Source organism: Bombina bombina, chromosome 3 (assembly GCF_027579735.1).
Source record: "Bombina bombina isolate aBomBom1 chromosome 3, aBomBom1.pri, whole genome shotgun sequence".
Classification (NCBI taxonomy): domain Eukaryota; kingdom Metazoa; phylum Chordata; class Amphibia; order Anura; family Bombinatoridae; genus Bombina; species Bombina bombina.
The window spans coordinates 809325160-809343968 of record NC_069501.1 but is presented as its reverse complement, the minus strand read 5'-3'; the positions used below and the strand labels follow the sequence as shown (position 1 = coordinate 809343968).

Genomic DNA, 18809 nt, shown 5'->3' with positions numbered 1-18809 from the left:
TATGAAGGGTAAAGTGAAAGAGGCAATAAAATATTAGTTTTTACTTTCTTCAAGCAAGAGTTTTTTTGTTTTAAATGGTACCGGTACCTCCAGGCAGCGGATGGATGAAGACTTCTGCCTGGAGGATGATGATCTTAGCATTTGTAACTAAGATCCAGTGCAGTTCCCACAGAGGCTGAGGAGTACAGGAAACTTCAGTGTGAGGAACGTTTTCATGCTATACAGCAGTGAGGTATGTTCAGTCATTTTTTCTGGAGAGACTGTGTATTTCAGAAAGGCTGACAGTATCCCCATGAGGGTAAAGGTAAGCAGTAATCCTAAGAGCTATAGAAAGGCATTACTAAGCTTGCATAAGGGACTAATTAAAAAATGGTTGACACTGAGTTTTGTATGTTTGTGGGCAAATGTTTTATGAACTGGGAGTGCTATTAACGTTTTGTGGGCTAATGTTTTTGTTGGCAACTTTATTGAGGGTACACTTGGCTTATTTTTTTGGGTCTCAGAACCCACATGGCTAGTTTAAAACCGCTCTGGTGCGGTTCTTTGAGGCTGTAGAGACATCGAGTGAGATGGGCGGGGCCTATTTTCAAGCCTCAGATGCGCAGTTGTTTTCATTCAGCAATCTCCAACTCCTGAGGGCCCTTGTATTGGGCCAAATCGAAGCTTTAACCCCATATTTACTATCCCTGAGGGCAGGTAGGCACCACAGCAGGGCTGTGGCAAGGTGCTGGGGCTGTTTTTTCCGGATTTAGGCCTTAATTCAATCAAATTGCACAATAAAGGGTTAAATGTTACATTTTCTTGTGGGGCCAACTTAACTACACATATTGAGTCTATCAAAAATTTGGAGCATTTTAAAGCAGTTTTACAGAGCGTGTATGCTTTTTTTCTCTTAAAGGCGCAGTACCGTTTTTTAAGATTGTTGTTTTTTTTCACTAAATAAAGTGTTTTCATGCTTGTTTGTAGTCATTACTAGCCTGTTCAACATGTCTGACATTGAGGAAAGTCATTGTTCAATATGTTTAGAAGCCATTGTGGAACCCCCACTTAGAATGTGTCCCTCATGCACTGAAAGGTCAATAAATTGCAAAGAACATATTTTAGCTACTAAAAGTATGTCGCAGGATGATTCTCAGTCAGAAGGGAATCAGGTTATGCCATCTCATTTCTCCCCAAGTGTCACAACCATTAACGCCCGCACAAGCGACGCCAAGTACTTCTAGTGCGTCTAATTCTTTCACCCTGCAAGATATGGCCGCAGTTATGAATACTATCCTCACAGAGGTTTTATCTAAGCTGCCTGGGTTGCAGGGGAAGCGCAGTAGGTCTGGTGTGAGAACAAATGCTGAGCCCTCTGACGCTTTATTAGCCATATCCGATGTACCCTCACAATTTCTGATTTGAGGCTCTGGAGGAGGCTCTTCAGGTTGAGACCCCATTAGATGATATTCTGGATAGAATTAGGGCTCTGAAGCTAGGTAATTCTTTCATTACAGATGCCGCTTTTCAACTGGCTAAATTAGCGGCAAAGAATTCAGGTTTTGCCATTTTAGCGTGTAGAGCGTTATGGCTTAAGTCCTGGTCTGCTGATGTGTCATCAAAATCTAAGCTTTTAGCCATCCCTTTCAATGGTAAGACCCTATTCAGGCCTGAACTGAAAGAGATAATTTCAGACATCACTGAAGGGAAAGGCCATGCCCTTGAACAGGATAAGACAAATAAGATGAGGACCAAACAAAATAATTTTCGTTCCTTTCGAAACTTCAAAGGTGGTCCCTTTACCTCTTCCCCTGCTGCAAAGCAAGAGGGGAATTTTGCTCAATCCAAGTCAGTTTGGAGACCTAACCAGACTTGGAACAAAGGTAAACAGGCCAAGAAGCCTGCTGCTGCCACCAAGACAGCATGAAGGGGTAGCCCCCGATCCGGAACCGGATCTAGTAGGGGGCAGACTTTCTCTCTTTGCTCAGGCTTGGGCAAGGGACGTTCAGGACTCCTGGGCTTTAGAAATTGTAACCCAGGCGTATATTCTAGATTTCAAAGATTCTCCTCCAAGGGGGAGATTCCATCTTTCTCAATTGTCTGTAAACCAGACAAAAAGAGAGGCGTTCTTACGCTGTGTAGAAGACCTATATCCCATGGGAGTGATCCGCCCAGTTCCGAAAACAAAACAAGGGCAAGGGTTTTACTCCAATCTGTTTGTGGTTCCCAAAAAAGAGGGAACCTTCAGACCAATTTTAGATCTCAAGATCCTAAACATATACCTCAGAGTCCCATCCTTCAAGATGGAGACCATTCAGACTATTTTACTAATGATCCAGGAGGGTCAATATATGACCACCGTAGACTTAAAGGATGCGTATCTTAACATCCCTATCCACAAAGATCATCACCAGTGCCTCAGGTTCGCCTTTCTGGACAAGCATTACCAGTTAGTGGCTCTTCCCTTCAGTTTGGCCACAGCTCCCAGAATTTTCACAAAGGTGCTAGGGTCCCTTTTGGCGGTTCTAAGGCCGCGGGGCATAGCAGTGGCTCCTTATCTGGACGATATCTTAATTCAGGCGTCAACTTACCAACTAGCCAAGTCTCACACGGACATCTTGTTGGCTTTTCTAAGATCTCACAAGAGTTCCATTCCTGGGAACTCTGATAGATTCGGTGGACATGAAAATTTTTCTGACGGAGGTCAGGAAATCAAAGATTTTAACCACCTGCCGAGCTCTTCATTCCATTCCTCGGCTATCAGTGGCTCAGTGTATTGAGGTAATCGGACTAATGGTAGCGGCAATTGACAGTTCCGTTTGCTCGCTTGCATCTCAGACCACTGCAACTATACATGCTCAAACAGTGGAATGGGGATTATGCAGATTTATCTCCTCAGATAAATCTGGATCAAGTGACCAGAGACTCTCTTCTTTGGTGGTTGTCACACTATCATCTGTCCCAGGGAATGTGTTTCCGCAGGCCAGTGTGGGTGATAGTGACGACGGACGCCAGCGTATTGGGCTGGGTGTGCAGTCTGGAATTCCCTGAAAGCACAGGGTTTGTGGACTCAGGAGGAGGCTCACCTCCCGATAAATATTCTAGAACTGAGAGCAATATTCAACGCGCTTCAGGCGTGGCCTCAGCTGGCTTCGGCCAGATTCATAAGATTCCAGTCGGACAATATCACGACTGTAGCATATATCAATCATCAGGGGTGAACAAAGTTTATCTAGCGATGATAGAGGTTACCAAAATAATTTGATGGGCAGAGACTCACTCTTGCCATCTATCAGCAATCTATATCCCAAGAGTGGAGAACTGGGAAGCAGATTTTCTAAGTCGTCAGACTTTTCATCCGGGGGAGTAGGAACTCCATCCGGAGGTGTTTGCACAATTGTTTCAGCAATAGGGCACACCAGAATTGGATCTGATGGCGTCTCGTCAGAATGCTTAACTTCCTTGTTACGGGTCCAGATCAAGGGATCCTCAGGCAGTACTGATAGATGCTCTAGCAGTACCCTGGTCGTTCAACCTGGCTTATGTGTTTCCGCCATTTCCTCTCCTTCCTCGTTTGATTGCCAGAATCAAACAGGAGAGAGCTTCTGTGATTTTGATAGCACCTGCGTGGCCACGCAGTACTTGGTATGCAGACCTGGTGGACATGTCATCTCTTCCACCATGGACTCTGCCACTGAGACAGGACCTTCTGATTCAAGGTCCGTTCCAGCATCCAAATCTAGTTTCTCTGCGGCTGACTGCCTGGAGATTGAACGCTTGATTTTATCCAAGCGGGGATTCCTTGGGATACCTTGATTCAGGCTCGAAAGCCTGTCACTAGGAAAATTTATCATAAGATAAGGCGTAAATATCTTTATTGGTGCGAATCCAAAGGCTACTCATGGCGTAAGATCAGGATTCCTAGGATTTTGTCCTTTCTCCAAGAAGGATTGGAGAAGGGGCTATCAGCTAGTTCTCTAAAGGGACAGATATCTGCTTTATCAATTTTACTGCACAAGCGTCTAGCAGATGTTCCAGACGTTCAGTCGTTCTGTCAGGCTTTAGTTAGAATCAAGCCTGTGTTTAAACCTGTTACTCCGCCATGGCGTTTGAATTTAGTTCTTAAAGTTCTTCAAGGGGTTCTGTTTGAACCTATGCATGCCATAGATATTAAGCTTCTATCTTGGAAAGTTCTGCTTTTAGTTGCTATCTCTTCGGCTCGAAGAGTTTCTGAACTATCTGCATTGCAATGCGACTCACCTTATCTTGTTTTCCATGCTGATAAGGTGGTTTTGCGTACCAAACCTGGATTCCTTCCTGAGGTTGTTTCTAATAAGAATATTAATCAGGAAATTGTTCCTTCTCTGTGTCCTAATCCTTCCTCTAAGAAGGAGCGTCTGTTGCACAACTTGGACGTGGTTCGTGCTTTGAAGTTTTACTTGCAAGCGACCAAAGATTTCCGTCAAACATCTTCTTTGTTTGTTGTCTATTCTGGAAAACGTAGAGGTCAAAAATCTACGGCTACCTCTCTTTCTCTTTGACTGAAAAGCATCATCCGTTTGGTATACGAGACTGCTGGACAGCAGCCTCCTGAAAGAATTACAGCTCACTCTACTAGAGAGGTGGCTTCCACATGGGCTTTTAAAAATGATGCTTCTGTTGAACAGATTTGTAAGGCTGCGACTTGGTCTTCACTTCATACCTTTTCCAAATTTTCAAAATTTGATACTTTTGCTTCTTCGGAGGCTTTTTTTGGGAGAAAACTTCTTCAAGCAGTGGTGCCTTCTGTTTAGCCATCTGTCTTGTCCCTCCCGTTCATCCGTGTCATGTAGTTTTGGTATTGTATCCCACAAATAAAGGATGAATCCGTGGACTCGGCGTACCTTATAGAAGAAAAGTAAATTGATGCTTATCTGATAAATTAATTTCTTCTATGGTACGACGAGTCCACGGCCCGCCCTGTTATTTTAAGACAGATTATATTTTTTGATTTTAAACTTGTCACCTCTGCACCTTTTAGTTTCTCCTTTTTCTTCCTGTACCTTCGGTCGAATGACTGGGGGATGGAGCTAAGGGAGGAGCTATATAGACAGCTCTGCTGCGGTGCTCTTTGCCACTTCCTGTTAGCAGGAGGATAATATCCCACAAGTAAAGGATGAATCCGTGGACTCGTCGTACCATAGAAGAAATTAATTTATCAGGTAAGCATTAATTTACTTTTTTTTCAACTATCTGGGATTTGAAGGGCTTGCTATGTTACTTATACTTGAGGACTGAAGGAAAGAAACCATACCCTAGTGTAAGTGATCAGTCAGAACACAAAAGAGTTAAAACAAATACAAGTTTTCGAATTTATCAGAAGCCAAACCTTTCAGGATCTATTACTAGAATATAATTTACTTTGTACATTGTATACTCAGGAAAATGGAAGGGGTGATGTGTGTTTTAGCTATATTGTTATAGATAAATATGCCATTGATGACAATATTAAGATTGAGCAAGCGTTTACAGCTGTTAACATAAAAAGACAAGAAAAAGATGGAAAAAAAGGGCTTTGCAAATAGATAGCAAATGGTGAGAAGCACTCTTAATCATTCAAAGTCATAAGAAAGATGCGGTACATAACAAAGCAAGGGGTATATACCGTAGATACCTGAGTATAACGCAAAGGATAGACATTTTTATGGAAATGGGAGAAAATTTCAAGATGCGAATATAACACGAGCAGCAAAAAAGATACATTTTAAAAAAATTAAACAATGCTGTTAAATTACTGTTTCTCCTGTTAAGTGTGGTCAGTCCACGGGTCATCATTACTTCTGGGATATTAACTCCTCCCCAACAGGAAGTGCAAGAGGATCACCCAGCAGAGCTGCTATATAGCTCCTCCCCTCTACGTCACACCCAGTCATTCTCTTGCACCCAACTAATAGATAGGATGTGTGAGAGGACTGTGGTGATTATACTTAGTTTTTATATCTTCAATCAAAAGTTTGTTATTTTAAAACAGCACCGGAGTGTGTTGTTCCCTCTCAGGTAGAATTTGAAGAAGAATCTACCTGAGTTTTTTGTATGATTTTAGCCGGCGTAGTTAAGATCATCTTGCTGTTCTCGGCCATCTGAGGAGTGAGGTAAACTTCAGATCAGGGGACAGCGGGCAGGTTCACCTGCAAAGAGGTATGTAGCAGCATATTATTTTCTGAGGAATGAAATTGACTGAGAAAATACTGCCAATACCGATATAATGTAAGTTCAGCCTTAAATGCAGTAGTAGCAACTGGTATCAGGCTAGCCTAACTTGCAGTGGTACTGGGTGAAAAATTGTTTTGGGCACTGTTTTTTTCCACTTGGCGGTCGTTTTATTTAATTTAAGACAGTTTACTGATCTTCCTCACTGTTGTGTGTGAGGGGGAGGGGCCTATTTTGGCGCTTTTGCTACGCATCAGAAAATTCAGTCACAAGTCTGTTTTCTTCCCTGCATGATCCGGTTCGTCTCTACAGAGCTCAGGGGTCTTCAAAAGTTATTTTGAGGGAGGTAATCACTCACAGCAGACCTGTGAGATTGTGCTTGACTGTGATAAAAAACGTTATATTCTGTACATTTTTTCTGCTATTTAAGGGTTAGTTATCCATTACTAATGGGGGCAATCCTTTGCTAAATTGTGTTTTTACCGGAAAGAATTTGATGTTATAGTTTCTCCGGTTTATTGTTTTCTCAACTTTTTTTCTGTGCTTCTTAAAGGCACAGTACGTTTTTCATATTATTTGTAAATTGCTTTGAAAAGTATTTCCAAGTTGCTAGTTTATTTGCTAGTGTGTTAAACATGTCTGACTCTGTGCTATATGTGCTAAAGCCAAAGTGGAGCCCAATAGAAATTTATGTACTAATTGCATTGATGCTACTTTAAATAAAAGTCAATCTGTACAAATTGAACATCATTCACCAAACAACGAGGGGAGAGTTATGCCGACTAACTCGCCTCACGTGTCAGTACCTGCATCTCCCGCTCGGGAGGTGCGTGATATTGTAGCGCCGAGTACTTCAGGGCGGCCATTACAAATCACATTACAGGACATGGCTAATGTTATGACTGAAGTTTTGTCTAAATTACCAGAACTTAGAGGTAAGCGTGATCACTCTGGGGTGAGAACAGAGTGCGCTGATAATATTAGGGCCATGTCAGATACTGCGTCACAGTATGCAGAACATGAGGACGGAGAGCTTCATTCTGCAGGTGACGGTTCTGATCCCAATAGAGTGGATTCAGACATTTCTAATTTTAAGTTTAAGCTCGAAAACCTACGTGTACTGTTAGGGGAGGTATTAGCAGCTCTGAATGATTGTAACACCGTTGCAATTCCAGAGAAATTATGTAGGCTGGATAGATACTATGCGGTACCGGCGAGTACTGACGTATTTCCTATACCTAAGAGGCTTACAGAGATAATTACTAAGGAGTGGGATAGGCCCGGTGTACCCTTTTCCCCCCCTCCTGTATTTAGAAAAATGTTACCAATAGACGCCACCACACGGGACTTATGGCAGACGGTCCCTAAGGTGGAGGGAGCGGTTTCTACTCTGGCTAAGCGTACCAAGATCCAATGGATAAAAAATTAGAGGGTTACCTTAAGAAAATATTTGTTCAACAAGGTTTTATATTGCAACCCCTTGCATGTATTGCGTCTGTCACGGCCGCGGCCGCTTTTTGGTCCGAGTCCCTGGAAGAGACTCTTGACTCAATAACTATAGATGAGATTTCAAACAAGCTTAAGACACTTAAGCTAGCTAATTCATTTATTTCGGATGCCGTAGTACATTTAACTAAACTTACGGCTAAGAATTCCGGATTCGCCATTCAGGCACGCAGAGCACTGTGGCTAAAATCCTGGTCAGCTGACGTTACTTCTAAATCTAAATTACTTAACATACCTTTCAAAGGGCAGACCTTATTCGGGCCCGGGTTGAAAGAAATTATCGCTGACATTACAGGAGGTAAAGGCCATGCCCTGCCTCAAGACAGAGCCAAACATAAGGCTAGACAGTCTAATTTTCGTTCCTTTCGTAATTTCAAGGCAGGAGCAGCATCAACTTCCTCTGCACCAAAACAGGAAGGAGCTGTTGCTCGCTACAGACAAGGCTGGAGACCTAACCAGTCCTGGAACAAGGGCAAGCAGGCCAGGAAACCTGCTGCTGCCCCTAAGACAGCATGAATTGAGGGCCCCCGATCCGGGAACGGATCTAGTGGGGGGCAGACTTTCCCTCTTCGCCCAGGCTTGGGCAAGAGATGTCCAGGATCCCTGGGCGTTAGAGATCATATCTCAGGGATATCTTCTGGACTTCAAATCCTCTCCCCCAAAAGGGAGATTTCATCTGTCAAGGTTGTCAACAAACCAAATAAAGAAAGAGGCGTTTCTACGCTGTGTACAAGATCTTTTACTAATGGGAGTGATCCATCCGGTTCCGCGGTCGGAACACGAACAGGGGTTTTACTCAAATCTGTTTGTGGTTCCCAAAAAAGAGGGAACCTTCAGGCCAATCTTGGATTTAAAGATCCTAAACAAATTCCTAAGAGTTCCATCGTTCAAAATGGAAACTATTCGGACAATCCTACCCATGATCCAAAAGGGTCAGTACATGACCACAGTGGATTTAAAGGATGCTTACCTTCACATACCGATTCACAAGGATCATTACCGGTATCTAAGGTTTGCCTTCCTAGACAGGCATTACCAGTTTGTAGCTCTTCCATTCGGATTGGCTACGGCTCCAAGAATCTTCACAAAGGTTCTGGGTGCTCTTCTGGCGGTACTAAGACCGCGAGGAATTTCGGTAGCTCCGTACCTAGACGACATTCTGATACAAGCTTCAAGCTTTCAAACTGCCAAGTCTCATACAGAGTTAGTACTGGCATTTCTAAGGTCGCATGGATGGAAGGTGAACGAAAAGAAGAGTTCTCTCTTTCCACTCACAAGAGTTCCCTTCTTGGGGACTCTTATAGATTCTGTAGAAATGAAGATCTACCTGACAGAAGACAGGTTAACAAAGCTTCAAAATGCATGCCGTGTCCTTCATTCCATTCAACACCCGTCAGTGGCTCAATGCATGGAGGTGATCGGCTTAATGGTAGCGGCAATGGACATAGTACCCTTTGCACGCCTACATCTCAGACCGCTGCAATTGTGCATGCTAAGTCAGTGGAATGGGGATTACTCAGATTTGTCCCCTACTCTGAATCTGGATCAAGAGACCAGAAATTCTCTTCTATGGTGGCTTTCTCGGCCACATCTGTCAAGGGGGATGCCATTCAGCAGGCCAGATTGGACAATTGTAACAACAGACGCCAGCCTACTAGGTTGGGGCGCTGTCTGGAATTCTCTGAAGGCTCAGGGACCATGGACTCAGGAGGAGAGTCTCCTGCCAATAAACATTCTGGAATTGAGAGCAGTTCTCAATGCCCTTCTGGCTTGGCCCCAGTTAACAACTCGGGGGTTCATCAGGTTTCAGTCGGACAACATCACGACTGTAGCTTACATCAACCATCAAGGAGGGACAAGAAGCTCCCTAGCAATGATGGAAGTATCAAAGATAATTCGCTGGGCAGAGTCTCACTCTTGCCACCTGTCAGCAATCCACATCCCGGGAGTGGAGAACTGGGAGGCGGATTTCCTAAGTCGTCAGACTTTTCATCCGGGGGAGTGGGAACTTCATCCGGAGGTCTTTGCCCAAATACTTCGACGTTGGGGCAAACCAGAGATAGATCTCATGGCGTCTCGACAGAACGCCAAGCTTCCTTGTTACCGGTCCAGATCCAGGGATCCGGGAGCGGTTCTGATAGATGCTTTGACAGCACCTTGGACCTTCGGGGTGGCTTATGTGTTTCCACCCTTCCCGATGCTTCCTCGATTGATTGCCAGAATCAAACAGGAGAGAGCATCGGTGATTCTAATAGCGCCTGCGTGGCCACGCAGGACTTGGTATGCAGATCTGGTGGACATGTCATCCTGTCCACCTTGGTCTCTGCCTCTGAGACGGGACCTTCTGATCCAGGGTCCCTTCAAACATCAAAATCTAATTTCTCTGAAGCTGACTGCTTGGAAATTGAACGCTTGATTTTATCAAAACGTGGTTTTTCTGAGTCAGTAATTGATACCTTAATACAGGCTAAGAATCCTGTTACCAGAAAGATTTACCATAAAATATGGCGTAAATACTTATATTGGTGCGAATCCAAAAGTTACTCATGGAGTAAGGTTAGGATTCCTAGGATATTGTCCTTTCTACAAGAAGGTTTAGAAAAGGGTTTATCCGCTAGTTCCTTAAAGGGACAGATTTCAGCTCTGTCCATTCTTTTACACAAACGTCTGTCAGAGGTTCCAGACGTTCAGGCTTTTTGTCAGGCTTTGGCCAGGATTAAGCCTGTGTTTAAAACTGTTGCTCCACCATGGAGTTTGAACTTAGTTCTTAATGTTTTACAGGGTGTTCCGTTTGAACCCCTTCATTCCATTGATATCAAATTGTTATCTTGGAAAGTTCTGTTTTTAATGGCTATTTCCTCGGCTCGAAGAGTCTCTGAGTTATCTGCCTTACATTGTGATTCTCCTTATCTGATTTTTCATTCAGACAAGGTAGTTCTGCGTACTAAACCTGGGTTCTTACCTAAGGTGGTCACTGACAGGAATATCAATCAAGAGATTGTTGTTCCATCTTTGTGTCCTAATCCTTCTTCGAAGAAGGAACGTCTTCTACACAATCTAGATGTAGTCCGTGCCCTGAAATTTTATTTACAGGCAACTAAAGATTTTCGACAAACGTCTTCCCTGTTTGTCGTTTATTCTGGTCAGAGGAGAGGTCAAAAAGCTTCTGCTACCTCTCTCTCTTTTTGGCTTCGTAGCATAATACGTTTAGCTTATGAGACTGCTGGGCAGCAGCCTCCTGAAAGAATTACAGCTCATTCTACTAGAGCTGTGGCTTCCACTTGGGCCTTTAAGAATGAGGCCTCTGTTGAACAGATTTGCAAGGCTGCAACTTGGTCTTCTCTTCATACTTTTTCCAAATTTTACAAATTTGACACTTTTGCTTCTTCGGAAGGCTGTTTTTGGGAGAAAGGTTCTTCAGGCAGTGGTTCCTTCCGTATAAAGAGCCTGCCTGTCCCTCCCGTCATCCATGTACTTTAGCTTTGGTATTGGTATCCCAGAAGTAATGATGACCCGTGGACTGACCACACTTAACAGGAGAAAACATAATTTATGCTTACCTGATAAATTCCTTTCTCCTGTAGTGTGGTCAGTCCACGGCCCGCCTTGTTTTTTATGGCAGGTCTAAATTTTTAAATTATACTCCAGTCACCACTGCACCCTTTGGCTTCTCCTTTCTCGTTGGTTCTCGGTCGAATGACTGGGTGTGACGTAGAGGGGAGGAGCTATATAGCAGCTCTGCTGGGTGATCCTCTTGCACTTCCTGTTGGGGAGGAGTTAATATCCCAGAAGTAATGATGACCCGTGGACTGACCACACTACAGGAGAAAGGAATTTATCAGGTAAGCATAAATTATGTTTTAATGTGTTTTCTTTCTAATGACACGATGAGTCCACGGATCATCATTAATTATTGTTGGGAATATCACTCCTGCTCAGCAAAGAGCACCACAGCAAAGCTGTTTAATATCTCCTCCCTTCCCTCCCACCCCAGTCAATTCTCTTTGCCTATGTTAGAGCAAGGAAGTGGTAAAGTTAGGTGTTAGTAAAAGATTCTTCAATCAAGAGTTTATTATTTTTTAAGCAGTACAAGATTGTGCTGCTTTGTTCTGGGGTGTAGCCGTAGTCCATATCAGTGTCTTCAGTAGAGCAGTGGTGGCTTTAGAGCAATGGGAACTTGTGGGACATAAGTCTCACTGCGCCTTCCATATATTTATGCTGCCCTAATCCTGATAGCCTAAGTAAGATTACTCAGGCTTTATCTTTTCTCCACAGGGCTATGTGAGGGAGAGGACCTCTCAAACCTGGTGAGCTGCCTTGCTGTCTGGCAGATTTAAGAGGTAAGTGATGACTTTTATTCTGGGTCTGGGTAAAAGGATCAGAGGAAGTGGAGCACTTTTTCCTTGGTACAAAGACCGCCTATAGATAAGACTTTATGGCAGCACTGTGTAAGCAGGCACTGGGGCTGTTAAATAAATGAATAGAAGGCTCTGTGTATGGTGGTTTTTCACTACTCCCGGTGGCTTAACTTTAACATAAAAAGCCGACCGTGAGATTATTTTCTGAAATGCCCATGATGGGCGGAGCTATGTGTGGCGCCAATTCGGGTTGTGCGCCACTTTTTCAGTACTTCCTGTTGTCGGAAGAAACGTGAGGGTCATAAATAAGTCCTTAGAGTGTTTCTAAGAAATTGAATGCTTCCACACAGGCGTTAAGACCGGACAGTGGTTCGTGATAACTTTTAAACAGCTGAGTTCCGGATCTTCTACTGAGGGGACTGTAACGGTGTCAGAAGGGCAGGTAGGCACCTTAGCAATGTTAAGCTGAGGTGTAGAAGTGTTCAGCAGCATTTGAGTAACTATTTAGCCTTTTCTGCACACACAAGTAAAAGTTATGTTTTTAAAATTTTAAGAGACAGTAACGTTTTTTTTTCTGTTTTAATTTTTATTAAAAATTTAAGCCTGTTATTTATTTCACCATTTGTGATTCAGAATGGACCAAGAGACCCTGCAAAATGTCACTTGTTCTTTATGCTTTGATGTCGATGTGGAACTACCAATCCCTTTCTGTTCCTCATGTATTGAGAGAACTTTGTTATAGGGATAGACTTTTTTTCTGAGCCAACTGCTTCTAAGGCGGATGCTGTTCAGGAGTCTATTGACAATGTTCAATATATGCCGCAAATTTCTCCTCAAGTGTCCCAAGATTTATAGCCCACACATGCAGTGCCCTGTGCTTCCTCTCATATCTGATACTGAAGTTGTTTCTTTCAGGTTTAAGCTTGAACACCTCCGTTTGTTACTTAAAAGGACAGTATACACTCATTTTCATATAACTGCATGTAATAGACACTACTATAAAGAATAAGATGCACAGATACTGATATAAAAATCCAGTATAAAACTGTTTAAAAACTTACTTAGAAGCTCTCAGTTTAGCTCCGTTGAAAAGGTAGCTGGAAGCCCACTGCAAGTGGCAAATAAGAGACTCCCCCCTCCCCCTCCTTTTGCATATGAAAAGACCCTTTACACACACAGGAGCAAGCTGGAGAAGGTAGCTGACAGTATTCACATAAAACTTTGGGGCTTGGTTAGGAGTCTGAAAATCAGCGCAATGCTATTAAAAAATAAGCACAACTATACATTTTTTAAAAAAAAAAACCTTTATGGGCTATATAAGTAGATCATCTACAAAACATTTATGCAAATAAAAAATGAGTGTATAATGTCCCTTTAAGGAGGTTTTAGCTACCCTGGACGACTACGACACTACCGGTGTAGTCAATCCTAAAATGTCCAGTAAACTATACATATATTTTGCCGTGCCCTCCATGGTGGAAGTATTTCCTGTACCGGATAGGGCTACAGAGATGATTGCTAAGGAATAGGAGAAACCGGGTATACCCTTTTCTCCATCTCGCATTTTTAAAAAGATGTTTCCTATAGCAGACTCTATCAAGGAGTCTTGGCAGACGGTACCCAAGGTGGAAGGGCCAATTTCCATGCTAGCCAAGAGAGATACTATTCCCATAGAGGATAGTTGTTCTTTTAAGGATCCTATGGATAAGAAGTTAGAAAATTTACAATGGCAACCTGCGGTTTGTATTGCTACTGTCACCAGTGCATCGACGGACAGACACCCCTCTTGAAGAAATCCAGGATAGGATAAAGGCCCTTAAGCTAGCCAACTCCTTTATTACAGATGCATCCCTTCAAATTATTAAGCTGGGAGCTAAGATTTCAGGCTTTGCCATATTGGCCCACAGAGCGTTATGGTTAAAAACTAGGTCTGCGGATGTCTCATCTACAGGATAAGAGAAATAAACAAAAAGGACGTCAGTGTAATTTTCGTTCCTTTCGAGATTTCAAAGGAAATCCTTCCACTCTCTTCCAAGCAGGAGCAGTCTAAGCCTTCCTGGAGACCCAATCAGTCTTGGAATAAGGGAAAGCAATACAAGAAGCCTGCTGTTGAATCAAAGAGGGGGCAGTCTTTCCTTCTTCGCTCAGGCTTGGGTTCAAGATGTTCAAGATCCCTGGGCGGTGGACATCGTGTCCTAGGGATACAAACTAGAGATCAAGACTTTTCCTCCCAGGGGCAGGTTTCTGCTTTCAAGATTATCTGCAGACCAGACAAAAAAAGAGGCGATCTTACACTGTCTTCGGAACCTCTCTGACCTGGGAGTGATAGTTACTGGTCCAATGCAGGAATGAGGTCTGGGATTCTATTCCAATCTGTCCGTGGTTCCCAAGAAGGAGGGAACCTTCAGGCCAATTTTAGATCTCAAGAGTCTAAACAAGTTTCTCAGAGTGCCGTCTTTCAAGATGGAAACTATCGTTCCATTCTTCCTTTGGTCCAAGAGGGTCAATTATGACCACGGTGGATTTAAAGGATGCATACTTGCATGTTCCCATCCACAAGGACCATCAAAAATTTCTAAGGTTTGCTTTTCTAGACAAACACTTCCTGTTTGTGGCTCTTTCTTTGGCCTTGCCACAGCTCCCAGAATTTTCTCAATCGTTCTGGGATCACTTCTGGTAGTGCTCCTATTGCAGGGCATTGCAGTGGCACCTTCTCTGGACGGCATTCTGGTCCAGGCTCCTTCCTTTCAACAAGCAAGATCACGCACGTAAATGTGGTTATTTTTCCTGCAATCTCAAGGATGGAAGGTAAATTTGTAAAAGAGTTCCTTAGTTAAAACTACAAGGGTAGTTTTCTTGGAGAACTATATTAGTCTCCTGATCAATGAAGTCTGACAGTCGGGAAATCAATGATTTTCGATTCTTGCCTAGCACTTCAGTCCTCTCCTCAGCCATCAGTGGCTCAGTGCATGGAGGTAATTGGGCTGATGGTAGCGGCAATGGACATCATCCCGTTCGCCCGTTTCCACCTCAGACCTCAGCAGTTAAGCATACTCAGGTAGTGGAACTGAGATTATGCGGATCTGTCTCCGCATTTTCAGTCGGAGCAGGAGACAAGGGATTCTCTACTTTGGTGGTTGTCTCAGGATCTTCTCTCCCAGGGAACCTGCTTTCCCAGTTCTTCCTGGGTGATTCTGACAAGATGCCAGCCTTTTGGGCTGGGGAGCAGTTTGGGGCTCTCTAAGAGCAGGGAACATGGACTCGGTTGGAGTCTGTTTTAACCATAAACATTCTGGAGTTTAGAGCAATCCTCTCCTAGCTTGGCCTCAGTTAGCTTCGGACTCGTTCATCAGGTTCCAGTCGGGCAATATAACCGCAGTGGCTTACATCAACCGTCAGGAACTCTGAGTTTTCTTGGCCATGACAGAGGTAGCCAAGATTGTTCAGTGGGCGGAGACCCACAATTGCTGTCCGTCGGCGATCCACATTCCAGAAGTGGACATCTGAGAGGCGGTCTTCAAGTAGGCAGACCTTTCACCCGGGGGAGTGGGAACTCCAGCCGGAAGTGTTTTTCTAGCCTGATTCTCAAATGGGGTCAGTTGCAATTGGATCTCATGGCTTCTCGACAGAATGCCAAGCTTCCGAGGTACGGGTTCAGGTCAAGGAATCCTCAGGCTGTACTGATGGCCGCTCTGGCGGTACCTTGGAATTTCAGTCTTGCATACCTATTTCCTCCGTTTGCTTTTCTTCCTTAAGTCTTGGCTCAAATAAGCAGGAGAGGGCGTAGGTGATCCTCATTTCGTCGGCGTGGCCTCGCAGGATTTGGTATGCAGTCCTGCTGGACATATCACATCTTCCACCTTGGAGACTTCTGTTGAGGAAGGACCTTCTACTTCAAGGACCCTTCTTTCTATTTTCTCTGAAGCTGACTACTTGAAGATGAATGCTTTATTTTATCCAAGCATGGATTTTCAGAATTGGTCATTGAGACCATGATTCAGGCTCGTAAGCCTGTGACTAGGGAAATTTTAACCATAAGATATGGCGTAAATATTTATACTGGTGTGGATCCAAGGGCTACTCTGGACTTCCCAGACATAACACTAATAAAATAACTTGATCAAAGGATGAAACAAGATATTTAAAACCTATGGCGCTGCATAAAATGCTGCTAAAATTGGTGTTTAGAAAATTAAAAAATTGGATAAAATATGATATAACTTATATCAAAGAGTATAAAATGAAAAACTTTTGGTCTCAATGGTAACAAATAGGCAAGTTTTTAAAATGAACAGATATTAAATTTATTAAAACAAGAAAATAAATATATAATTTGTGAAATAAAAATAAAAAATGCTGATCAGCAAATAGAAACACAAACAAAAAAATGTGTAGTATCAATTAATAAAGTAGAACAAAACAAAAATGAAAATACACATTCATATAACAAAATAAAAGTTCATCCAAAGCAATTCACAGGCCCTCAAGGGTTAATATTGTTGGTTTAGTCCAGAGCGGAATTTTTGCGGAATCCCCTTCAACAGCTGAAATCTTGAGCGCCAAATTGTAGCTGGAAAGGAGCTGGAATGAAAATGGATCCAAATCAAAAAACAAGCAGAGAACCAAAATTAAGGTGTTCAATTTTACTTACACCGTATTTTCGTCTCTGCAGCAGCGGTGAATCCCTTTAGAGAACTGCGGTGGAACCGGATACTTCTTAAGTGCAGATACCGGTATCAGATGAGCACTTCGCTCAGGATTCCTGACAACGCAGAATCCGGTCTGTGTCAGCTGTGTCACGCAACGTCTAGTGGGTGGAGCAACGCGTTTCAGCCCGTTCAGGGCCTTTGTCAAGCTCCAGATGGAAGTACAGCAGGGTCTTTTAAACCCACATCCTATATGTTGATTGGTTAGATACCATAGATAGGAGTGTCTTACAAATGAAAAGAGAATGTTAGTAATAGCGGTTACATTAGAGATCAATTTGCAGAGGGATACATTGTTAATAATTGCGGATATATTCAGATATCAGTTTGCGAGATGTTACATTATAACAATATATGGATCCAAGTGAGTTTTTCAATACGTTGGTTAAAAATATATATTGAGATAACCAGCATCATTCCTATGTAGAATTTTTCATGCATTTGAGGAAAGGAAAGAAAATTGCATATTAAGCAAAAGACAGATAGCAATATGCGATCATTTCACAAGAAGAAATAAGCATTATTAAAAACTAATTTGTTATCACTAAGACCAAAAATTAAAAGAAAAAAATTTATATATATAAAATGAATATTTTTCTGATCTTTATATAAAAAATAAATCATCATTCATCCAATTTGATCACCATAAAGGAAATAAACAGTTCATAAAAAATAATAAATCCAAATGAATGCAAAAAGTTGCAAAAAATTGCAACAGACTGTTTTGTCTTTGAAAAAACATCATAAGAAATCATACAAAATTCCATCATAAAAAAATGTCATCATAAAAAAAAATTAAATAAAATTTTATTTGTTTTTATCATTAAAAATACCGATATTGATAACCATATATATAATAGGAAGAGATAATATATATATATATATATATATATATATATATATATATATATATATATAGTTAAGACGCATATATATATAAAAAAAGTTTAAAAAAATTAGTTGTGCTTGAAAAAAAGAAAAAAAATCCTGTGTGTATGTATGTATGTGTGTATATATATATATATATATATATATATATATATATATATATATATATATATATATATATATCTATATATATATATATATATATCCTCAAACAGTTAAAAAAAATTAAAAATTATTAAAAATTGACCTACTTAATTTTAATCTCTAAGGACAACCTAACCTAACAACCTATGTCAAAGTCAATATTTAGACCATTAGGTTATAATGTTTTTAAATCGAAAATCCATTTGGTTTCTTTTTTTGATTAGTTCAGACTGAATAATACCACCCCTCCAGTGTTGTTTAACTTTTTCTATTCCCATAAACGAAAAATGGGCTATATTACCATTATTGCAGGCCACAAAGTGTTTTGGCACAGGGAGGTCTTTGTTCCTGTCTAAATCGTGTTTTTCAATGGACCATATATGGTCACGTATACGGTCACGTAAAGGTCTTTCAGATTCTCCTGTATACTGCTTGCCACAACGTCACTGTATTAGGTGAACAACAAATCTATCAGAACATCTTATGGTATCTTTAATCTTAAAGGACTTTCCTGTTATATTGGATGTGAACTCCTTTTGTTTTTTTGGAGTGTTTACATGACTTGCATGTTAAGCAAGGGAAGAAACCATTAATTTTCCTACCTGTTAGGTCCTGCTGTAATTGATTTTTATTTTTACTTTTATTTTCAGTAGGCGCCAAAATTGTTTTTAGGTTACGGGCCCTTTTATAAACAATTTGAGGTTTGGCTGGTAAAATAGATCCTAATTGTTCATCATTCTTTAAGGTCTCAAATAGAGAACAAAGACAAGGCTTTGAACCTAGGCATTTGTTTTATCAGGATCAGAGAGATAGTTTAAATCAAGGTGACTATATATACAAAGGGTCCTATACCTACCAAAATGAAAGATAAAGGGATAAAGGTATTGTCATTCTTTCTTAATTTTTTTCTATTATGAGATCTCGTATTATTTTGAACTAGATCCTGTCTACTAACCTCTTACTTCTCCACGTATTTTTTCAATCTTATTTGCGTCATAGCCTCTCTCGATAAATTTTTCTTTCAGCTTATCAGATTGGG

At 41.7% G+C, this 18809-nt stretch overlaps 1 protein-coding gene across 3 annotated transcripts in view; it reads left to right on the top strand.

Annotated features, from left to right (window-relative positions):
- Positions 1-18809, top strand: part of PPP2R3B (protein phosphatase 2 regulatory subunit B''beta) — a 470846-nt gene that overhangs the window by 363231 nt on the left and 88806 nt on the right. The gene's annotated exons all lie outside the window — the stretch shown is intronic.